We start from the raw sequence: 25,353 nt of genomic DNA, 5'->3' as shown, positions 1-25,353 counted from the left end.
TCCAAAGAAAAGACAGAGGCTTGCTGAATGGATACGAAAACAACACCCATATATATACTGTCTACAAGAGACCCACTTCAGACCTAGGGACACATACAGACTGAAAGTGAGGGGATGGAAAAAGATATTCCATGCAAATAGAAATCAAAAGAAAGCTGGAGTAGCAACAATCATATCAGATAAAATAGAATTTAAAATAAAGAATGTTACAAGAGACAAGGAAGGACACTACATAATGATCAAGGGATCAATCCAAGAAGATATAACAATTATAAATATATATGCAACCAAAAGAGGAGCACCTAAATACATAAGGCAACTGCTAACAGCTATAAAAGAGGAAATCGACAGTAACACAATAATAGTGGGGAACTTTAATACCTCACTTACACAAATACACAGATCATCCAAAATGAAAATAAATAAGGAAAAAGAAGCTCTAAATGACACAATAGACCAGATAGATTTAATTGATATTTATAGGACATTCCAACTGAAAACAGCAGTTACACTTTCTTCTCAAGTGCGCATGGAACATTCTCCAGGATAGATCACATCTTGGATCACAAATCAAGCCTCAGCAAATTTAAGAAAATTGAAATGATATCAAGCATCTTTTCTGACCATAACACTATGAGATTAGAAATCAATTACAGGGAAAAAACCATAAAAAACACAAACACATGGAGGCTAAACAATCCGTTACTAAATAACTAAGAGATCACTGAAGAAATCAAACAGGAAATCAAAAAATACCTACAGACAAATGACAATGAAAACACGATGATCCAAAACCTATGGGATGCAGGAAAAGCAGTTCTAAGAGGGAAGTTTGCAGCTCTACAAGCCTACCTCAAGAAACAAGAAAAATCTCAAATAAACAATCTAACCTTACACCTAAAGGAACTAGAGAAAGAAGAACAAACAAAACCCAAAGTTAGCAGAAGGAAAGAAATCATAAAGATCAGAGCAGAAATAAATGAAATAAAAGCAAGGAAAACAATAGCAAAGACCAATAAAACTAAAAGCTGGTTCTTTGAGAAGATAAACAAAATTGATAAACCATTAGCCAGACTCATCAAGAAACAGAGGGAGAGGACTCAAATCAGTGAAATTAGAAATGAAAAAGGAGAAGTTACAACAGACACCACAGAAATACAAGGCATCCTAAGAGACTACTAAAAGGAACTCTATGCCAATAAAATGGACAACCTGGAAGAAATGAACAAATTCTTAGAAAAGTATAACCTTCCAAGACTGAACCAGGAAGAAATAGAAAATATGAACAGACCAATCACAAGTAATGAAATTGAAACTGTGATTAAAAATCTTCCAACAAACAAAAGTCCAGGACCAGACGGCTTCACAGGTGAATTCTATCAAACATTTAGAGAAGAGCTAACACCCATCCTTCTCAAACTCTTCCAGAAAATTGCAGAGCAAGGAACACTCCCAAACTCATTCTATGAGGCCACCATCACCCTGATACCAAAACCAGACAAAGTTACTACAAAAAAAGAAAATTACAGACCAATATCACTGATGAATATAGATGCAAAAGTCCTCAACAAAATGCTAGCAAACAGAATCCAACTACACATTAAAAGGATCATACACCATGACCAAGTGTGATTTATCCCAGGGATTCAAGGAATCTTCAATATATGCAAATCAATCAATGTGATACACATTAACAAACTGAAGAATAAAAACCATATGATGATCTCAATAGATGCAGAAAAAGCTTCTGACAAAATTCAACACCAATTTATGATAAAAACTCTCCAGAAAGTGGGCATAGAGGGAACCTACCTCAACATAATAAAGGCCATATATGACAAACCCACAGCAAACATCATTCTCAATGGTGAAAAACCAAAAGCATTTCCTCTAAGATCAGGAATGAGAAAAGGATGTCCACTCTCACCACTATTATTCAACATAGTTTTGGAAGTCCTAGCCTTGGCAATCAGAGAAGAAAAAGAAATAAAAGGAATACAAATTGGAAAATAAGAAGTAAAACTGTCACTGTCTGCAGATAACATGATACTATACATAGAGAATCCTAAAAATGCTACCAGAAAACTACTACAGCTAATCAATGAATTTGGTAAAGTTGCAGGATACAAAATTAATGCACGGAAGTCTCTTGCATCCTATACACTAATGATGAAAAATCTGAAAGAGAAATTAAGGAAACACTCCCATTTACCATTGCAACAAAAAGAATTAAATACCTAGGAATAAACCTACTTAGGTAAACAAAAGACCTGTATGCAGTAAACTAGAAGACACTGATGAAAGAAATTAAAGATGATACCAACAGATAGAGATATACCATGTTCTTGGATTGGAAGAATCAATATTGTGAAAATGACTGTACTACCCAAAGCAATCTACAGATTCAATGCAATCCCTATCAAATTACCAATGGCATTTTTTACGGAACTAGAACAAATCATCTTAAAATTTGTATGGAAACAGAAAAGTCCCCGAATAGCCAAAGCAGTCTTGAGGGAAAAAAACGGAGCTGGAGGAATTAGACTCCCTGACTTCAGACTATACTACAAAGCTACAGTAATCAAGACAGTATGGTACTGGCACATAAACAGAAACATATATCAATGGAACAAGACAGAAAGCCCAGAGATAAACCCATGCACCTATGGTCAACTAATCTATGACAAAGGAGGCAAAGATTTTCAATGGAGAAAAGACAGTCTCTTCCATAAGTGGCGCTGGGAAAACTGGACAGCTACATGTAAAAGAATTTAATTAGAACACTCCCTAACACCATACACAAAATTAAACTCAAAATGGATTTGAGACCTAAATGTAAGACCGGACACTATAAAACTGTTAGAGGAAAACATAGGAAGAACACTCTTTGACATAAATCACAGCAAGACCTTTTTTGATCTACCTCCTACATATATGCAGTGAAATATTACTCAGCCATAAAAAGGAATGAAATTGAGTCATTTGTTGAGACGTGGATGGATCTAGAGACTGTCATACAGAGTGAAGTAAGTCAGAAAGAGAAAAACAAATATCGTATATTAATGCATGTATGTGGAACCTAGAAAAATGGTACAGATGAACCAGTTTGCAGGGCAGAAGTTGAGAAACAGATGTAGAGAACAAACGTATGGACACCAAGGGGGGAAAACCACGGTGGGGTGGAGACGGTGGTGCTCTGAATTGGGCGATTGGGATTTACATGTATACACTGATGTGTATAAAATTGATGACTAATAAGAACCTGCAGTATTTAAAAAAAAAAAAAGGACCCCCCCCCCATAAGACAATCAGCAGATATCTCAGCAGAAATCCTGCAGGTCAGGAGAGACTGAGATGATATGTTTAAAAATGCTACTAACCAAAAATATTGTATCCAGCAAAATGTTCCTTAAAAATGAAGGAGATAAATTATTTTTTCCCAAACAAAAACTGAGGGAATTCATCACCACTAGACCTACATTACAAGAAGTGCTATGAAATATTAATGAAAGAAACTTAAAGACACAAATGGTAAGATATTCCATGTTTGTAATTGGAAGAATTAATATTTCTAACATGTCCATACTACCCAAAGCAATCTACAGATTCAATGTAACCCCTATATAAATCCCAGTGGCATTTTTTACAGAAATGGGGAAAAAAATCCCAAAATTCATATAGAATTGCAAAAGACTCCAAATAGTAAAAGTAACTTTGAGCAAGAATAGCAATGCTGGAGGTATCACTCTTTCTGATTTCAAATACATTACAAAACTACAGTAATCAAAACAGTATTTTACTGGCATAAAACTCACATACACATACACATGCATGCATGCACGCACACGCACACACACACACATAACCCTGGAACAGAATAGAGAGCACAGAAATAAACCTATGCATATACAGTCAACTGATCTTCCACAAGGGTTCTAAGAATACACAATGGGTAAAGGATAGTAGTATCTTCAGTAAATGGTGCTGGGAAAACTTGATAGCCACATGTAGAAGAATAAAATTGAACTAATCTCAAAATCATACATAAAAATTAACTCAATTGGATTAAAGACTTAACCATAAGACATGAAGCTATAAAACTCCTAGAAGAAAACAGGGAAAATGCTCCTTGACATTGGTCTTGGCAATGGTTTCTTGGATGTGACATCAAACGCACAGGCAACAAAAGCAAAAATAGACAAGTGGGACTACATCAAACTAAAAAGATTTTGCACAGCAATGGAAACAGTTACAGAGAGAAAAAGACAACCTACAGAATGGGCGAAAATATTTGCAAATAATATATCTGATAAAAGGTTAATATCTAAAATACGTAAGAAATGCCTACAACCCAATTAAAAAAAATAAAAAACCAGTTAAAAATGGGCAAAGGACTTGAATAGACATTTCTCAAAGGAGACACAGAAATGACCAACAGGTATATCAAAAGGTGGTCAACATCACTAATCATCAGAGAAATGCAAATCAAAACCACAATGAGAAATCAGCTCACACTTATTAGAATGGCTAGTATCAAGAAACAAAGATAACAAGTGTTGGTGATGGTGTGGAGAAAAGGGAACCTTCACACACTGTTGGTAGGAATGGAAATTGGGGCAGCTGTTGTGGAAAACAGTATGGAAGTTCCTCAAAAAATTAAATAGAATTATTAAGTGATTCAGCAATCCTACTTTTGATGTGTATCCAAAGGAATTAAAATTGGGATCTCAAAGAGATATCTGTTTTCCAAGTTCACTGCACCATTATTCACAGTAGCTATGACATAGAATCAACCTAAGTGTCTGTCGATTAGCAGATATTTGCTGAGCTTCTTCATTGAGTCATGCTCTACTTGAGGTGCTGGGAATACAGAACTCTCAAGGAGCTCATAATCAAGTGGGGAATACCAATACAGATAGACAAATATTTAATGCTAGACAGTAATGGGGTACTCTAGGTACACCTGACTCAATTTGTGTGAGGGGGGAATAAGGATTGGCTTTATGGAAGATGTGGTGCCTGAGCTGACCTTCGAAGAATCAATAAATGTAAGGTAAAATATGCAGTATGAAGTAGATGATATGAGCATTCCAGCAGAGGGAAAAAGAGAAGCAAGGCAGCTGGGAAGTAGAGAAAGCATAAGACGTTCAGAAGTTTCAAGTAGCTCTGTCAAGCTAGAACACAGGAAAGGAGAGCGGTGGGAAGAGCACTATCTCCGTATCCAAAATTTCTTCTAAGAATATAAATGGAAAATATTTACCAATAACTTGATGGCAAATATTCAGCTGATATTTAGATGAGGTTCAGCTTTGTTTGTTAAACCAGCTTGATAATTTTTGAATAGTAGATATGTTATCTATTTTTCATATTCTTTCCTTGTAAGTCTCTATTTTGATTTCACGGTGGAGATGAAAAGGTACTGAACTTATTTGAGAATGGCAGGTGATAAGAACTCTGGAATTCTGAAGAACAGATAGTATCTGGTAAGTGACAAGATAGCTTTGAGAAACAGAAGGACATTTGTTCTTTTGTGGTTGGCATATACCTTTTCCCAAACCATAAATTATTTTAACCAAGTAATACAACACTTCAGTGAAGGACATAGGATAGTGGGCAGGGGAGGTAGATGGGTGATATAGGGAAATGATTGGTTAGCAATAAACAGAATTCACCAAGAAATTAGATTTAAGATAATATAAATGGTGATTATTCTTGTTCTACTTTTCTAATTTTTTAAAAATATGGATGCCTTATTTTCATTATCAGAATTAAAAAAAAACTTTATGTGGGATAATTGGTATTTGTTTGAGAATTTACCTCACAATGAAATAGCAAAATGTCAAAAGGATCCTGTTTTCAAAGCTCAGAAGTGGCAATGCTACAAAACTCAAAATGGCTAGAAGTGAACAGCTTATACACAACCAGCAGAGGAGGCTCAGTCTGACAAGAATGTCAAGTTCCTATATGCAAAGAGCATAACAGTACAGCTTTCCATTTGAGGAGGTGATTTTTTGTGTGTTTCATTTTTGTGTCTTCTAAATTGTTATTTTCAAATTTGACTCGAAACTTAGATCCCTGAAGTTTGTCTTTTGTTGAAAGGATAAAAGAAAACATATCCTAGCAAATGTGGCTATCTGTTATTGATATTTATACCTAACATGTATTTATGAATAATTAATAACTTAGGTGATAGTTCTAGGTTTAACAAGCTTAGATTCTTTCTCATCTTTGAAACCACCTCAAAAAAATGGAGAGATCTTCATCTTTGGTAAACTACAGGAACCGCTGTATAGGTGTAGCTCCATACCTCAAGATACGTAAAGAGGAGTTGCCAAGTGCAATGATATTTAGGCAAATATCGTTGATGAAGGAAGATGCCACGAAAGAACACATACTTGCTGCTGCTCTTACTGGGCGGAACCAGCTGACCATTATCTTCTCTAGAGTAGGTAGCCTGCCCCAAAGTCAAAAATTCCCAAACACACTGTTATATATAAAATAGATAACCAACAACAACCTACTATATAACACAGGGAACTCTGCTTAATATTCTGTAATAACCTAAATGGGAAAAGAATTCGAAAAAGAATAGATCCACATATATGTATAACTGAATCACCTTGCTGTACACCTGAAACTAACACAACATCGTTAGTCAACTATACTCCAATATACAATAAAATTTTTTAAAAAATTCCCAAGAACCTTTTTCTAATGGTAAAAGTATACAACTAAGGACATCTATCTGCTGGCAGATACGGCAGGTAAATAAGGTGATCTAACATCCTCATAATTTGTACCTCTGATGAAGCAAGCAGAAGATAAAAATTTTTCAAAGTCGTAGCTCAGGAAAACTTTTCTAACTAATGGAAGATTCAACTCTTTAGATATAATGGCTCACTGTATTCCTGGGATGTTGTTATGTAACAATGATGACCATCCTATTGGCAAATAAGAAAAAGAATAATGGCACCAAGTGTTTGTTAGAGTGTGAGGAAGGATACTCCAATTCTCTACTGATGGGAATAAAAATGTACAGTGTTTCTGGAGGACCGATAGAAATTACATATCAAAAATATTTTTAAATTAGGTTTTGACTGTTAATTTAATTTCTTAGATTTGATACCAGTTACTTAATAGAATATGCATAAGGCATAGTTAATTATGTTTACCAAGACATCATCCTTAATAATAAAAAACAATTGAAAATAAAAATCTCTACAAGTCCAACAATATGGGGTAGCAGGTTGCTTTAATGTATATATGAATACATAGGGAATGCATTTACATGAGAAATATTTGAAATATTGGGATGTTTATGTATCATTATTTTAGTAAATGGTTATCTTTCAGTGGTGGGATGAGGTGAAATCTATGTTTTAGTTTTCTTTCTTTTTAATTATCTCTATTTCCTTATTTTCCTTCAATGTGTACATATTGAAAAGGACAAGGACTTTCAGAGTAGGGGGAATGTAGTCTGCTAGGCCTAAAACTAATCCCTAGGGCAAGATCAGTTCAAGTCCCAAATGTACAAGCCGGAAAGGACTTTGGGGACTGGTAAGCAAGTTACTTTGTTAAGGTGGGGAGTTAGAGGAAAGGGCAGATCTAGACCCTGACACTCTAATTCCTTCTGTAAGTTTCACTTTTTGTTTAGCATAACTCCACTGTTTAGCATCGTGACACTCAGTACTGAGCTGCTAGCCTCAGGTCCATTTTAAGGCATTATGTATTACGTATTTTTCCAATCAAGGTCAGTACATCTATCTAGCTGGCTAGCTATGGCTCTGTAAGTTAAGACACCATACTATTGGACACATCAAGGTTGATTATGTCCAAATATACATGCATCTAGACTCATACATACATTATTAGTAAGTTAATTTCTAGACACAGTTTGGGAACTAGAAGCCTTTCAAAGGCATGGTGTTCTAGCAAGATTATCGAAACCTACAAGTTGTTGTATCTTTTAACCACGGTAGCATTTGATTCCTCAAGTATAACATGAGGACATATGACTTCTGAGAATGAAGATGAAAAAAGTAGTGTCACTCAAGTAAATCATTGTATTGTGGTCGAAACATTACTTTTCTCAGTCAATCCAGAATCTTCAGATCGTGCATAATCATGTTCATGTACTGCTTCATATATTATATTTCTCTCCAATTATACTGTCACATTATTGACAACTGGACTCAGCTTGATTTTTTTCCTGTGTTCCCCAGAGAGCCTAGGACAATTGTGGAAGATATAAAAAGTGATTGTATGAAGGGGGAGAATACAGAGATCTTCTTAAAAATGAGATTACATTCACTTATTCGTTTCATTTTCAAACAGTGCCTTGAACACAGTGGCAATAGATAATTTTTGTTGGATGAATGAATTAATAAATTTTCCTTATGATGCTGGAGTTTAACAGAGCAAGAGCTTTGAATTCTGATAGAGCTGATTTTTTCTTCAGGCTCTCTTGCTTGAGAAGGCAATGAACTTCTTGGAGACTCTGTGCATCATCTCTAAAATGGAGGTTCTGGCTTCCTAATGAGGTCGGTTGGAGGATTAAATGAGATCGTAAATGTCAGAAGAATCCATGGTGATAACAGTCTTCCTTGATTTGTATCACTGCACCTTCCTGGGTCAATCAATACAAGGCCCTTTTGCAGTTCTTTGTGCTTCTGGTGCATTTGAATGGTATATGCCAGATCTCATGGAGCCCAATCACTAGGTATAAACCCACTAACAAGGCTCTGGGGCAGGGGGATCTTTGAATATTGGAAACTCAGCCTCAATAAATCTAACTATCCTGTTAACATTGTTCTGGGCACTTTGACCTATTCCACATGAGAATGTCTCAGTTATTTCCACTGATTTTGAGAGGTAGAAAAAGAAATCTCTACCCACTTATAGTTCAGAAGATCCAAGGTAAAATGCAGAGAAAACTAAATAGATGGTCCATTTGTTAAAAAAAAGAGAAGATATAGGGTAACACAGTGTTTTCTAAGTGTAGTCCCTGTAACCTCTAGGTTCTGCCAAGGCCGTCCAGGTCTCCTGGGAATTAAGGCAAAGGGAAAGGTTGACAGGATGTCTGAGCCCTATGCCCACTTCAATCAGGACAGGTTCATTTTTATCCGGTTTATTTGGGGGGGGCTTCTATGGAAGATGATGTTTGAATAAAGGTTTCTACTGCTAAAATAATGTCAAAAGCTAATTACGTGGTGACAAAAACACTGTGTTCAGTGTCAGGAAATGGTGATGAGGATACGTATTATCTGTATTATCTGATAAGTATTATAATTTACTAGAAATATTCACAGAGTTCCTCATGTAATCCTTACAAATAGATATTATGAAATAGGTACCTTCTTATCCTCATTTTTCAAATGATGAAAACTGAGATTCAGAGAGTTTAAAAGAATTGCTCTGAGGCAGGAGACAGATGGCCCCTGGGGCAAACGGTTTGAGTTTGTTCCTTGTGGACTGATACTCCCAGACAGGAATAACAGGACAGTTGGGATAGGAGGCTGGGCCCTGCCCAGATAGGAGATAAGAGACCACATATTCCTCATTCCCGAAGTCAGGAGACTTCCCTGACTACACATGTGCAGAAAGGCTCCTTGGAGGTCCAAAGGGGAGTGATGCTAACTGATGCCAACTGATGCTCACTACCCATAGGCCTCTTCGGTAGAATCCATCTTGGCTAAGAGATGCGCACGCACACATGGGAAAATCCTTAGATATACCAAATGTGGACTTTGAACCAGGCCAAAATGATTGGCCAAAGGAAACCTGGAAGAAATGACCCACAAAAGTGATTCAAACTGCCACGAGGGTGCAACTCTCTCTCTGAGCCTGCCCGTGTGTCTATCCACACGTACTCTTTTTTTCTCTTAATAAATACTTGTTTCACTACTTTCCATCTTTGTGGGAATTCTTTTTCTGCAAAGCCATAGGGCCAGGGCCTTGTCACTGACCACTAGTCTAGTGTCTAGGATTTGGTGCTCTCACCACTGCGACCTGACCTCAGTCACTGGCGGGGAACAAAAACCCTGCTTCAAGCCGTTGCAGACCAAGGCCACCAGTCTGCAGATTCACTGCTGCAGATCAGCCCAACTTGTACAGCTAGTTAGTGGTAGAAGTGGGATTAAAATTTACATGTTACAGCAGTTGAACTGGCTTTACGACTTGGCTTTGCCAGTTACTGGCTGTGTGGAATTAAGTAAACCTTATCCTCTTTTTGGTACTAGTTTCCTCATGTGTAATGCATCTGTAAAGGGTTCAGGCTAGAAGGTCTCTACTATAAGCCAACTGATATGCTGAAGTTCCAAATGTATTCTGTTTGAAGAAAAATATTCAACGATTAAGAAAAAACCCCGCTGCCCTATATTAAGTAACATTGGGCATCTCCTGCTGATTTGATTACATTTGATTTTTAGCAACGGTGTCCATTATAGCAAAGGTGTCCATACTGTGTGCACTCTAAGCCATTTTAACCATATAATCATAATCATATACTGCTATTTTGTAGATACAGGACTTCCTATAAAATTCATCACAAACTGAAACATCTCTGGCAAGCACACACACGTGTATGCACAAACATATATGCATATGCATCCCAGATGAAAATGCCCGTTGTATAGCTGTCTTAGCTTGGGCTGCCGTAATTAAATAGTATAGATTGGGTGTCTTAAACAACAGGAATTCATTTATCACGGTTCTAGAGGCTGGGAATTTCAAGGTCAAAGGGCCAGGAGATTTGTTCCCTGTTGAGGGCCTTTTTCTGGTTCGCAGACTGCACCTTCTCACTCTGTCCTCACATGGCAGAGGGAGAAAGCAAGAGAGCTCTGGACTCTCTTCCTTCTCCTACAAGGACAGCAATCCCATCATGAGGGTCCAATCCTCATGATCTCATCTAAAGCTATTATCTCTCAAAGGTCCTACCTCTCTTCACATTGGGGGCTAGAACTTTGACACATGAATTTGGGGAGGACCCACACATTCAGTCCATCACAATAGCTGAACTTAATGGGTAGACAGTGTGAGTAAAATCAGTCAGAAAACAAAAGCAGAAGTTTAGCTGGGAGGTGCCTCAGCTATGAAGAAGTACAGATCAAAGACTCTTTGACATTAGAGATAATGGATTTGAAAGAGCCATTGTGACCCCTCTTGATGATAATGGAAGCCTCTGTTGCCGTCTATTGAGATTCTAATAGCATACTGGAGAGCTTCATAATTAATGTACTGAAATAGCAGATCTTTAACATCTTCATACTTTTGATCTTACTTTCTCTCTTTGTCTCTACACTATACCATTTATAATTTTTAATGAGCTAAACAACTAGCCAGCAAAATAAAATGTTAACACCATGAAATGCATACTTTAAATATGAGCTGTGTTCTAGAACTTTCCCCTCACCTGTCTTTCTTAAAGCATCTGTATACAGTCTTCAAAGTTTTTAAGCCTTTTTTGAATGCATCTTTTGCCATACTGGCCCGGGATGACAAATTACATCTTGACGTGAACTCCCTCTTTCAGTGTGTTCTTACAAATTTCTCCAACAGCTTCCTTTTCTTTTGGATAATTAACTCTAACTAAATGATATTTGTTGACAAAAGAAGATGATTTAGCACTTACAGCTGTATTAGTTAGGGTGCAATAAGTAAAGGAGAAGGCGTTGATGCATTTGACAGTTTCTCTTCTCGTACAGTTAGCTGTGCAAATGCCTCACACCTCAATTCATCATTTCAAAAAAACACATATCACTATGTGTCAGATGCTATGCTAGGAGCTAGGAAGAAAGAGAAGAGGAAACAGGCATTCAGTTGTAAGCTGCCTGAAAGCCTTGGGTCTAGTGCAGCCCTCTATACATATAGGATACTTAAAAAATATCTGTTGAAGTGGACTGAGTTGAAGTAATTATTGTAGAAAGATAATCGGGCTGTAGATAAGGTAGAAAACATGGACCTCAGTTTCTCCATCTATGAAATGATACAGTAGATACATATTATCCTTAATGTGTGTATCTGTAAGGGTGTAACTGAGCAGGACCCTATGGGGCCTGCCCAGGACATACCCCACCCCCATATCCTCTGCTGTAGCTCCTCTCTGAAGTATCTAGATAATAGTATCTCATGCATATTTCCTGAGCTTTTCAGATGCTAAAAATCACCACCAAATGGAATAAATTAACTACGTGATCAGGAGCACTAGCCCCAGACCTTCTGGCACCTAAGGATTGATAAAGTTGACTGCACTGTTACCTCACCATCAACCAATCAGAGAATTGTGCACGAGCTGATGACATACCCTGCAACCCCATCCCTCACCTGCACTTTAAAAATGCTTCGCTGGGACTTCCCTGGTGGCACAGTGGTAAGAATCCGCCTGCCAATGCAGGGGACACAGGTTCGAGCCCTGGTCCGGGAAGATCCCACATGCCATGGAGCAGCTAAGCCTGTGTGCCACAACTACTGAGCCCGCGTGCCACAACTACAGAATCCTGCACACATAGAGCCTGTGCTCCACAACAAGAGAAGTCACTGCAATGCGAAGCCCGCACACCACAACGAAGAGTTGTGCCCACTCACTGCAACTAGAGAAAGCCCGCGTGCAGCAATGAAGACCCAATGTAGCCAAAAATTAATTAATTAATTAATCTATCTATCTATTTATTTATTTATTTTAAAATGCCTTGCTGAAACCCTTTGGTGAGTTCAGGATTTGGGGGGCACAAGCCACCCATTCTTGCTCAGCCCTGCAATAAACCTTTCTCTGCTCCAAACTCTGACGTTTCGGTATTGTTTTGCCTCCCTGTGAGTCAGGCACACAAACTTGCTTTTGGTAACAAGGGAAGTAATGTCATGAAGGAGTGAATTTTTGCTTTCCTCTTAATTATAAAATAAAATCAAATTACCTCTTTCCTCCAAATCGTTCAGTGTTGAAGGGAGTAAGGTGGGCATGATGTCCTATCCCCCGTGATTTTGCTTCTTCTGAATTTTTGCCCACTTTTAAGAATGTGTCCATGACCGTTCAGTCAACAGTCATCTGTCCCATGAACTAAGAGAAAAGACTGATTAAGGAATTAAGAAATTTACAAAATCAACATTTCCTTCTTATCTTGGAATCTACACAATCCACTGAAATCCATACTCTTGCATGATTCTCGTTTAACCACAGCACAGTAATAATATGTTCAAGAAAAGTCTCATAGTCATGATCTGAAATCCAACTGCCAGTCCTTTAGAGTGAGGTGTACCTATTAAGAATTAGGAGAGAAGCAAACTGGGAGGAAAAAAATTACACTAAAATGTGAATGACTGATAGAGTTCTGTATTTTTTTAATTGAAAATATTAAGTAAATATCTAACTTATAGAATTTCACATAGCTCAATTAGTGGAAATAAGACATTCCAAGTTGTTCAGAAGTCTTCTTGGTGGATTTGGTATCACATGTGTAATTTATCATAGAATCATGCTCCTTTAGCTACTGACCCATTCACAACTTCTGAACCCAAAGACTGAGCTCAAAGCCTATCTCCTCTAGGGAACTGTTCTGACTGCTCCAGGCAAAGAGAGTTACTTCTACTGTATTCGTTTAAGACCTTGGTTATATCTGTATTGTAGCATCCATCATATCCTGTGAGCATCTCATGGTGTTTTGGGATCTGACTAGAATACCTGGTATGTAGTGGCTGCTAACTAGATAGGGGTTTCATTGGTATTACAACTACTTGTATGCTTTCTACTGGCCCTAGATAAGGAATGAATCACATCTAGCCTTAGGGCCAGAGGAAAGAAGAATGATCTAGAAAATGAACCATCAGCAAGTATGATGGTCAGGAAAATAGTGGAATAAGGATTGGTGGCAATGCACAGATTCTAATCTCTTCCAGTGTTGTGTAACTGGTTTTGACCAGTCTTCTTCTGGGTAGACTGTGTTGGACAAACAACCTTGAGTTTCCCAAGGCTAGATTTATCTAACGCAATCAGCCTTGCTATTAGAACTTATTGATCAGCTAATTTATTCTATGACTAGTTGTGACTTGTTTATTAAAATATAAGTTGGACAAATGTTAATGCTAAATTGATAAAACAAAGTTTGGCAAACCTGTAGCACAAAAGCCACCAGTCACCCATCTTGCTAACAATATTTGTAAGTATAATAGTTGACTTTGTTAAGTGCTTAGGTAATAGCTATTTGTAGTTAAAACTCCAACATCCATTCTGCATTTGATCTAGAGAAGTTCAATCCAGTTTGGGCTGCTGAGTTGAGCATCTGACATGTAGATAAAAAGCCTGGAGCTGCTGGAGCCATTTTGCTACTATAGAAGAAGCCAGTCTGGGGAAACATCTGGCCCAGGTAGGAGAGCAGAGCTGAGATAATCATAGAGAAATAGAACCACTGATGACGTCATGAACCTGTGGTCCAAACTTTGGCTGAAATATATCCAACCTCTAGAGCTTGAATGAGTCAGTTATCATTATTATTTTTTTTTAATATCTATTCGGTTGTACTGGGTCTTAGTTGTGGCAGGCAGGCTCCTTAGCTGTGGCATGCGAACTCTTAGTTGCAGCATGCATGTGGGATCTGGTTCCCTGGCCGGGGATTGAACCCAGGCCCCCTGCATTGGGAGTGTGGAGTCTTAGCCACTTCACCACCAGGGAAGTTCCCCATTATTCTCAAAATATGTTTTATATATTTGATTTGGTTTTATAATACTTTCTATGGAAGGGCATCTTATTCACACAGTTCACTCTGTGTCAGGCCTTATACTGAGCCCTTTAGATAAGCTACCTCACTTAATCCTCACCAAAACCCTGTAAAGGAAGCAGGACAGCCATTGGGGCAGTCATTCCTGCTGAAACCAGATATACTGTCAAAGTGTCATGAACGGGGAGCTCTGGGTAGCTGTTCCCAGTCAACTAGAGGGGACACGGACTATGAAAGAGATTGCTTTCTCTGCCATAAACCGTGTTGCCTGGAAGCTCTGGGGCTAATGCAGCACTCTATACACATAGGGTGCTTAATAAATATCTCTGAAGGGTACTGAGTGGGGAGAATTAATGTAGAAAGATCACCAGAGAAGTGCCTTCAATGGCTTCCTCTTTCCAATGCCTGAGGCCCCAAGAACCTAATGAACAATGACTGCAGAGTCTTCTCATAGACAAGAGGAATTCCCCTCGCTCTGTCTCTGATCATTTCCTTCAAGCTTTTGCTCTCATAGATAATGCTCAGTATCTATTTTTTTTCGCACTTCTCCTCTATCTGAACCCTTAAAGTTGATTATTCATTTAGCCTGTCTATCCACAATTTGATAGAGCTTCTATTTGCTATTTTTCAACCCTGGACTAAAGCATCCTTAACTCTTTATAAATGAACATCTTAGTAAATTCTTTAGTCGGCCCTATTGTCAGCTTTACATCAGGAGAAGTATCCTTTGCTAGTGGGAAATGAGGTAATGAACTGCCCCAGGAAGACATTTTTACATGTTAAATACAGGATTTGTCAGACTGCTTTATTGCCATAAAGATGAAAATTATGCTTTATGCATTAATATTACTTTTTTTTGGTCCATAACTCAACCTAGCTGAGGTTTCAGTGACATAATCTGGTCAGAGAAGTTCACCATGCACCTCTATGGAAGACAAAAAAATGCACATTCAAGTTCCCCAGGAGCTACATAAAGGTTTGAAAACAGTCACAGTTCATACAGTAGCAATCGTTTCTTGTCACCAGCGGGAATTAGAATAGCATCCTATATTGTAAAAGATATTACACTTTTGATCGTTGTTATCTATGGCAATATGTTAGCATCCAAGTGGGGCTTTCCTATTACAATCAACTTATTGACAATGAGTCTATGACAGGAAAAAAAGAAGACAACAGAGAAAAAACAAGGGAAGTACTTAACTGTAACTTCAAATTGAATAACAAGGTTTTCTTATTCTGTTGTTGAATATGAAACCTGGTGTCAATGCTTTTGTATTTCTACTTGCCATTTAGTATGGAGTAGAACTGGCAGAGGCAGTTGTCAACTGCTTGTTGAAATGAAATGGTACATAATTGTGGAAGAAAGCTACCACCTGTGCCACCTTCTAGTAGGTGTAATTATACCTCAATGATCCATGGCAGGATTAAGCAATATTTGTATTTTATACAAACAAAGTAGCTCTTCCTTGTCAGACAAATTTTGACAAATAATAAAAAGGAAATAAAATATATTCTTTCTCAATATAACATTAAGAAAATTTGAATTAGATTTAATTTCCTAGATATGTCTCTGTGATAGTGTCTATATGCTATGTAGGAGACTAGATGTACAAACACTATGACAATTATATCTGGGAAAACCAATGATTATGATCCATGTAACATTATTACTGTTACTACTATTGCTACTAACTGTACTTGTCACACGGGCAAGCTTTCCTGAATCTGTCTTTTCTGTGTTTGGAAACCCCATATCGTGAGGCAGAGCTCACTTCCCACTCATCGCTTTAATCTGCATCAAAATTTAAGAACATGTGGTCTGGGGTGAGTTCTAGGATTTAGGCTAGTAAAAAACCAAGCAAACAGGGCTTCCCTGGTGGCGCAGTGGTTGGGAGTCCACCTGCCACTGCAGGGGACACGGGTTCGTGCCCCGGCCCAATAAGATCCCACATGCCGCAGAGCGGCTGGGCCCGTGAGCCATGGCCGCTGAGCCTGCGCGTCCGGAGCCTGTGCTCCGCAACGGGAGAGGCCACAGCAGTGAGAGGCCTGCGTACCGCAAAAGAAAAAAAAAAAAAAAACCCAAGCAAACAAAACTCCCCGGCTGGTGGAGAACCTGTAGATTAGCCCAGGGATTCTCTGCCCATGACTTTCCACCTAAGATCTTTATTTTGTTGTCTGTCTGTGACACAGATCTTTTTGTTTGTTTGTTTGTTTTTTGCGGTAGGCGGACTCTCAACCACTGTGCCACCAGGGAAGCCCTGTGACACAGATCTTTAAGTAGTTTCACTTCTTGAAGCATTTCCTCTCCTAAGCCCTCCAGGAAATTTAGCATTATTGCTTCAAATTGCCGCTAGCAATATTAATGCATGTTATTTTAAAACTATTGTAGACAACCTTCTAGAGTTTACTCGATCCTTAGTAATGTTTTGTTTTCTTAGGATTCCATAATTATATCTTTCTATTTATTATTACTTTTTAATGGGAAACAACATTTATTAGTACAAGAGAGCCTAGATGCCTCCCCCATTGACCCCAGAGAGGCTTATCTAACACCAAAAAAAAAATCTTCCCTCTCCAGAAACGAACCCACATCTCTAGGATTCATGAGGATGCCTTCTGGGTTGGTATATAGCACCGTAATGCAAAGCTAAATTCTAGAAGCAAAGATGAGTTTCAGATGGTTATCTTAGTTATACCTGAAGTATGTACCAGGTAGGTTTCAGGAAAACTCCTTGAATTCTTTGTGCCAAATATATACACAGAAATGGACTTGTGGTGGTTATTATTATTATTGCCCAACAGAGGAATGGATAAAGACGATGTAGTACATATACACAATGGAATACTACTCAGCCATAAAAAAGAATGAAATCATGTCATTTGCAGCAACAAGGGTGGACTTGGAGGGCATCATGCTAAGTAAAATAAGTCAGACAGAGAAAGACAAATATTGTATGATATCACTTATGAAATCTAAAAATACAACAAAGTAGAGAATATAACAAAAAAGAAACAGACTCACAGATATAGAGAACAAACTACTGGTTGTGGGGAGAGGGAAGGGGGGAGGGGCAAGATAGGTGTGGGGAAGTGGGAGGTACAAACTATTAGCTGTAAGATGGGCTCAAGGACGTAGTGTACACCATGGGGAATCCAGCCAGCATTTTATAATAACTGTAAATGGAAAGTAAACTTTAAAATGTATAATAAATAAATAAGAAAGAAAAGGAAAGAGAGACGGGGGAGATGGGGGAAGGAAGGAGGGAAGAAAGGAAAGGTGTTTTTGGAGGTCACAAACCCAACACTGATTAGGCCCTTTTTTTGCTAAGAAATTTTGAGTGGAGCAGTGGCCTCCCACAGGAGGGTCAGGGGGAGTGGCCTGCACCCAGGGCAGGCAATAAAGGGGTGCATTGCCTGCAAAGAGTTTTATTACAAGAATAAAACCAAGTAAAAGCTGGTCGTGTTCTTATTACCACCTCCATACTCCAGTATTCTAAAATAATGTCAGTAGTTAAATACCTTTCCTCCGCAAAACCAAATTTTGTTGGTTTAAGTTCTAAAAGTTTGTTGTCATTTATGTCAAGTTTTCATATTTTATGTATTATTCAAAAGGTACAAACGTCTAGTATATATATACATATATATGTATATACTTCTAGTATATGTGTGTGTGTGTATATATATATATATATATATAAAATTTCATATGGCCACAGTTTTAGTACTTATCCTTTAAAAATTCATTGTCTTCTATGAAGGAGTTAATTTGGAGAAGATCCTGTTATACAGTTGTCCCCAACACAGGCTGCCATGGTTACCACTCTTCCTTTCCTTACAATGTTCTTAATGGTTTGGAAGGCTTTGAGACCACTTCCTGTACATCCTGTAATCCCTGAGGGAATATACTAATATACACACACCCCACATTCAAACAGTAGATTCTAAATACACAGTGATATCACAAAGATTGTCAAGGTAAAGACACACAACTTGTTTTTATTTATGTCTAAATCAGCGAAACAAAGTATTAACTACAAGATACAAGCTCTTTTGGTTTGAGAAGTATAAAATTTTCTTCTCTTTGAACATAAAATATCTTGCTGAATTTGAAAAATAGGTTTTAAAGTGAAATTCATTCTTCTTAGTTATTTTGAGACTATGGAACAAAGAAATAAAATAAAATTACATTAATTGTGGCTGCTTAAATTGTATCTTTTGCAGATGTTTTGTTTTCTTAAGATTCCCTTATACATTTTACCATCATAATTATATATAAACAGAACAATGGATTTTATACTATATTTATGTTCTGGACATTTTTTCTTTAGTTTATGAATGTTACTAGAAAGTTGTTCTATTGAGGACGGGGTATTAAAAGTTACTCCTTTCCAGTGTGGAATACACTGTTTATGCTACTGCTGGGAGACACATTTTATTGCCTAAAACCTTTTATAATTCAGCTTTAGTGTCTAGGCTTTTTGTTTTGCTTTGTTTAGGCTGAGAATTTTCTCATCTATCCCCAGTTTCCTAAGAGTTGCTGTAAGGAATGTGCATTGCATATTGTCAAATACTATTTCTGCATCTATTGGTATGATCACACTCATTTAACTTTTAGCTTGTTAAGGACAAGAATTACATTGATTGATTTTCAAGTGTTTAACCAACCCTACATTCCTGGGACAAACCCCACTTGATTATGGTGTATTATCCTTTGTATACACTGATGGACTCCGTGTGTTTCATTCTAGATGGCTCCTACTGCTATGTCTTCAAGTACACAAACCTTTCCCTCTGCTATGTCTAATTTACTGCTAACCCCATCAAATGTATTTGTCATCACAAACACTGTGATTTTCAACTTTATGAAGGTAACTTGGGTCTTTTTTATGTCTTCTATGACTCTACCAAACTTTTTGAACATATACAATACGGTTATAACTATTTTAATGTGCCTGTCTTCTAATTCTAAAATCTGTGTCAGTTTTGGGTCCGTTTCCATGTCTCAGGATAGCTTTTTTTTTTTTTAATTAGCATTTTTCTTACTTAGCGAGGTTAAACTGCTTTTAATATGGTCAGTTCTGTATCTTTCTTATGAACTGTCTGCTCATGTATTTTTCACACTTTTCCATCAGGTATTGAGTCCTTCATTCAAAAAATGTTCAGTGTTTAACTATTAGAGATATTAGCCCTCTATTGGAGATCTAAGTTACAAATATGTTTTGCCAGTTTGTTAGTTGTCTTTTGATTTATTTTATGGTGTGCTGTGTTCTTCCTTTGAACATTTTAAATAGAGTGATGCATCCTGGGTAGGTAAGCAATCAGTGGCCACCAGGAAGTGAGTGCTTCATAGGAAACCCAGGAAGTCCCACTAAGCCGTGTCCCCAGGGGTGCACCTCAGGCTGGCTGACCCTGATAGTTAGTTAGGACCACAAGGCCTGCAGTGAAGCACACAACCCGTTCCTCTTTCCTCCAGGGCCATAAACCCAAATGAGAGACCCTGTCCTTGTGGAGCCATATAGACAGGACCTGATCACACAGTGTCTCCTCTAAGCATCTAGAAGCTTGTGGTACCCAGAGCCGACTTCCTGAGAGTGTGACCCATGCATTCCCACAGGGCCCTGTGTCTAGAAGGGCTCCAGGTACGTGTTTTGAGGCTCTGCTGTTGGAGTGTTGAAATGTATAATCAGTTTTGAACAAGGCCCTGCATTTTCATTTTACACTCAGCCTTGCAATCGATGTCATTGGCTTTGTCCCCACCCTCAGACCTCTAAGTGAAAAGTCTTGAGTCCCGTGGCTGTACGGCTTCCCAGCTGCACGCAGCTCTCTCACTGTCTCATCCCATGTCACATGGGGGAAGATGGAAAGACAGAAATAGATGCACTTAACGTAGACAGCAAACAAGTACGTGTTCTCAGGATTCTCCTCACAGAGGGTCCCCAAGCCGGCCAGCCACGGCTCCCAAATCTGGCAGGCGTGCAAAACCAGGATGCCAGCTGCTGGGGTCTCCTGCTGCATCTGGTAAACACATCTGGAACTCGTTCCCTCCCTCACCAAGTGAACCTGTACTTTGAAACTCAGGGCAGCCCTGCAAGGGGGCAATATGCGCGCCTGCCGGAGTTGAGAGCCTTAAAGGCTCTGGACTTCTAACTTCGGAAATGAAGCCGTGACCCACTGGAGACTTGTGGTGGCCTCTGTTTCTAAGTCAGAAGAAAGGGCCTGGTGAAGGCTTTGTCAATCGTCAGGACACCAAAAGGCCCTTAGACCTTTTTATCATGCTGAAGGATTCAACAAGATCTGGGTGAAATTTTGCCTCAAGCACTCACACATTTTAACACGAGGAAAAGGGGATGAGCAAAATAGGCTGATCAGACCCCAAAAGAAGCCGAGGATGTGGGGAAACCCCAGATGAAACTGCCCTGGCCTCGCCCGTGTGTAGTTCAAAAGCCACATGAAAGCGTTTTGTCCTTTTCGGAAAGCCCGTTTCTCACCATCTACCCTAACTGCCTTAGAGATCAGAGAAAGCAGATTTCAGACTCTGATGACCACATGCTCTGGAGGATGGCACATTCAGGGCACCCCAAGCTGCTTCTTTCATACCTTCCTTTTCTAACTTGCTAGGGACAAATGGGAGTTCTCACCTGCCACGCAGAACAGAAACCGTATCCTCTATTCCTTTCAGAGTCTCTCTAAGTCGAAAGTGACATAATTACAGAAACGGACAGTTTGCACCGGCAGCAATTTCCCCTGGAGCAGCTCCTTCCACACTGCATCCTCTGCTAAGCTTCTTCCAAGGCTGAGGGTGAGCATGAGGGTCCTGCCTCCTACGTGGCTCCTGGCGCAAAAGTGCCAGATCATACCAGCACTTCCATGTCTGCTTCTGTTTCAGCATTCCTTTTAATGAGTTGAGCAGGAACATCTGAAATTTGGAGGGGAATGGATTTTGTCCCTGAAGCCCTCACCCCCGCCGCAGTGTCTAGAGCTGAGGCATCGTGACAGTGGCCTTGGCATCCTGCCTTGTGACGGTGCTCCTGGGAGCGCTGGATGAGTCAGCCTTTCTGCCCCTTTATCTATGATATATAGTCAGAGAGGCACGTTCACAGGGGACCGAGATCCAAGCCAAAGCTTCATTTTATTTTACCTTCATTTCTTTATTTGATGACACTCTTCCTTTCTTTATTTAGCTCATAATTCTTGTTTAATATCACCTTCTTCTGTGTGAAGAACTTAAACTTTTAACATTTCTTACAGACCAGATCTGCTGAAAATAAGTCCCCTGAGTTTTTGTTCATATGAGAATATCTTTCTTTCTCTGTTATTTTTGAAGGATGATTTTTCTGGACATAGAAGTCAAGGTTAGTGGTTTTCTTAAAAGCCTTTTATTTATTGACATATTGTTCACATACCATAAATTTACCATTTGAAGTGCACAGTACAGTCATTTGTAGTTTATTCACAGCTTCTGCGACCATAACCACTACCTAATTCTAGAATGTTTTCATCACTCCAGTGGGAAACACTGTACCGGTTGGCAGGCACTTTCCATCTCCCCCCTCATCTGGCCCCTGGCACCCACTACTCTATTTTCTGTCTTTAGGGAATTGCCTAATCTGGGACATATTCAGTCATATAAATGGACTAATGCAATATGCAGCCTTTTGTGTCTGGCTTCTTTTAATTAACATAATCATTTCAGAGCTATAGCATGTTATAGCATGGATCAGACCTCCATTCTTTTTATAGCCAGATAATATTCCATTGCATGTTTTATTTATTCATTCACAAATTGATGGACATTTGAGTCATTTCAACTTTTTGACTATTACAAATAATGCTGCTATGAACATTCATGTGTAAGTCTTTGAGTAAACATATATTTTTCATTCTTTTTGGTATATACCTAGGAGTGGGATTGATGGGTCATATGGCAACCCAATGTTTAACTTTTTAAACAATTTCCCAAGTGTTTCCCACGGGGGCTGTACCATTTTGAATTTCCACCAGAAATGTATGAAAGTTCCAATTTCTGCACATCCTCATCGCACTTGTTCTTGTTTGTTCCCTCATTATAGCCATCATTTAGGTGTGCAGTACTTAGTTGTCACCTGTATGTCTTTTTTGGTGAATTTCCTGTTCAAATCTTTTGTCCATTTTTTGCATTGTTGCCTTTCATAGATTTTGTCAGATCCTTACGTTTGTCATACTTTGATGTTATTGTAAATGTTATAAAATTTTAGTGTTCAATTGTCTATCCTACTATATAGAAAAGCAATTAATTGAATTTTATATGTCGACTGTATACCTTGCAATGTTGTTTAAATTGCTTATTAGTTTTAGTCGTTTTTTTTGTTGTCGTTGTTGTTGTAGATTCCACTGGATATTCTACACAGATGTCTGCAGATGAAAACAGTTTTATTCCTCTTTTCCAAACTGGATGCCTTCTATATCATTTTCTAATCTGATTTCATGGACAGAAATTCAGTATAATGAGAGTAGACATCTTGTTATTGATCCTGATCTTAGAAGTAAAGCATTCAGTCTTCTACCATAAAGTGTGATGTTAGTTATAGAGTTTATTGCCTTCATCAGTTAGAGGAAGTTTTCTATTTCTAGTTTGTTAAGAGTTTTTATACAGAATAGATGTTAGATTTTATCAAATTATTTTTCTGCATTTATTGAGATTACCCTGCTGCTTCTCATTTTTGGTTCGTTGGTAAGATGAATTACACTGGGTGATTTTCAAATGTTTAACCAATCCTGCATTCCTGGGGGACAAAACTCAGTGGATCATGGTGGATCATACGTTTTCTGTATTGATGGACTCTGTGCTTCCACCTGGACAGCTTCTATTGTTGTGTCTTCAAGTACATAAATGTGTCCTTCTGCCCTGTCTAATCTGCCATTTATTCTGTCCACTGGGTTTGTCATCTAACACTATAGTTTTCACCTCTACAAGAACAATTTGGGTCTGTTTTATAATTTCCATGTCTCTACTTAATTTCTGAACATACAGAATACAGTTATTACAAGTATTTGAAAATCTGTGCCAGTTCTGGGTCAGTTTGACTTCTCAAGGAGTTTCAATTTGATATTTCTTACCTGAATGAGGTTAAATATCTTTTTAATATGGTTAGGGGCTAGTTCCATACATTTCTTGTGAATTGGCTGCTCATGTCTTTTAAACATCTTTCAATAAGGTTAAAGGCCAGTGCTACATCTTTCTTATAAATTGCCGGCTCGTGTCTTTTTCACATTTTTCTATCAGGTTTTAGGTTGCTTGTTCTAAAAATTTTCAGAGTCAGTCGTCTTTTGGATTTGTTTATGGTATGTCTGTTCTGCCGCTTAAGATTTTAAGCAGTGTGATGCATCCTGGGTGAAATAGCAACCAGTGGACACCCAGAAGTGAGTGAGTTTCATAGGAAACCCAGAAAGCACCGCTAAGCCAAAAGACTGTGTCCCCAGGGGAGCACCTCAGGCTGGCTGACCCTGCTAGTTGATTAGGAACACAAGGCATGTGGTGAAGCACACAACTCTTTCCCCTTTCCTCCAGGGCCGATAACCTGAATGAGAGACCTTGGGAGCTAGATGGACAGGACTTGGTCACACAGTGTTTCCTCCAAGAAGTTGGAAGCTTGTGGTAGCGATTCACAGAAATGAATTCCACCAGGGCCTCCATGGTGAGGTAAGCTCCAGTGGAGGTGCCAGCAGTAAAACAAGGTGAGAAATGTGTCTGGTTTGTGAGGACACATGTTGAGAAGACCTTTGCACATGAGGCTCACACACCTCTGGTAAGCTCTGCCCCTCCCTGGGAACACTCATCAGTCTCAGGCTTGGGCTTTAACAGGGTCTCAGGTGGTCATTTCCTGCATCGGATCACCCAGCACAAACCGTCACCCTGTTAAAACCCAAGCCTGGGTACACACCTAGTGGGGTGACCATGAGCCCCAGATTTGAAACAAGACTAGATTCCAAGTGGAGAAAGTGTATTCACTGCAGTCTGACAGCCTGACGACAGTGGTTTCAGAATGGAAAATAGAAAACTGAGGAGAGCTACGTGAGCACTGAGAAAAGGAGGTGGGATGGAAATGGTTCCTCCTAGGTGGCCCAGAAGTACATGGTCTTCAAGGTGCATAAGAGCACCTTGTAGGAGGAAAGTGGAAGGACTATCATTTCCACAGACACTTAAATGCAGCCTCATTACCATGGAGGGATTTTAGGCAAGACATACAAAAACTAGGTAATGGTGAAAGGTGGGAGAGGACAGAAAGAACCCCCGAATCGTGTGTCAGTGGGGCAAGGTTTGGAGGAGACACCTTCTCCCTGCCATGTGACCCATCAGAACTGACATGGGGAGATGAGGATGGTAGGTGAGTTTGGAGGGCTCTTTAGGGGTGCTAAAAATGCCCCCTTTCTCCCACCAGAACATCTGGCTTGCTTCCCATCCTCCCCTAGAGGTGTCAGAATGGGGCTTTGTGATGTCAAGGCCCACCCAGAGCCACCATTGGCTGGGGGAGTGACTTGCTGACCCCATAAAGCTGAAGGACGTGGCCCCACAGCACACTGGGGAGGGGCGTATGAGGCTGGGATGGGGCTCTGGGACAGACTGCTGGGAGTCTTCAAAGTGGCCAAGGTGACCAGGAAGCCACAAGGG

Source organism: Mesoplodon mirus, assembly GCF_964341445.2.
Source record: "Mesoplodon mirus genome assembly, chromosome: X".
Classification (NCBI taxonomy): domain Eukaryota; kingdom Metazoa; phylum Chordata; class Mammalia; order Artiodactyla; family Ziphiidae; genus Mesoplodon; species Mesoplodon mirus.
This window is presented reverse-complemented; position numbering follows the sequence as displayed.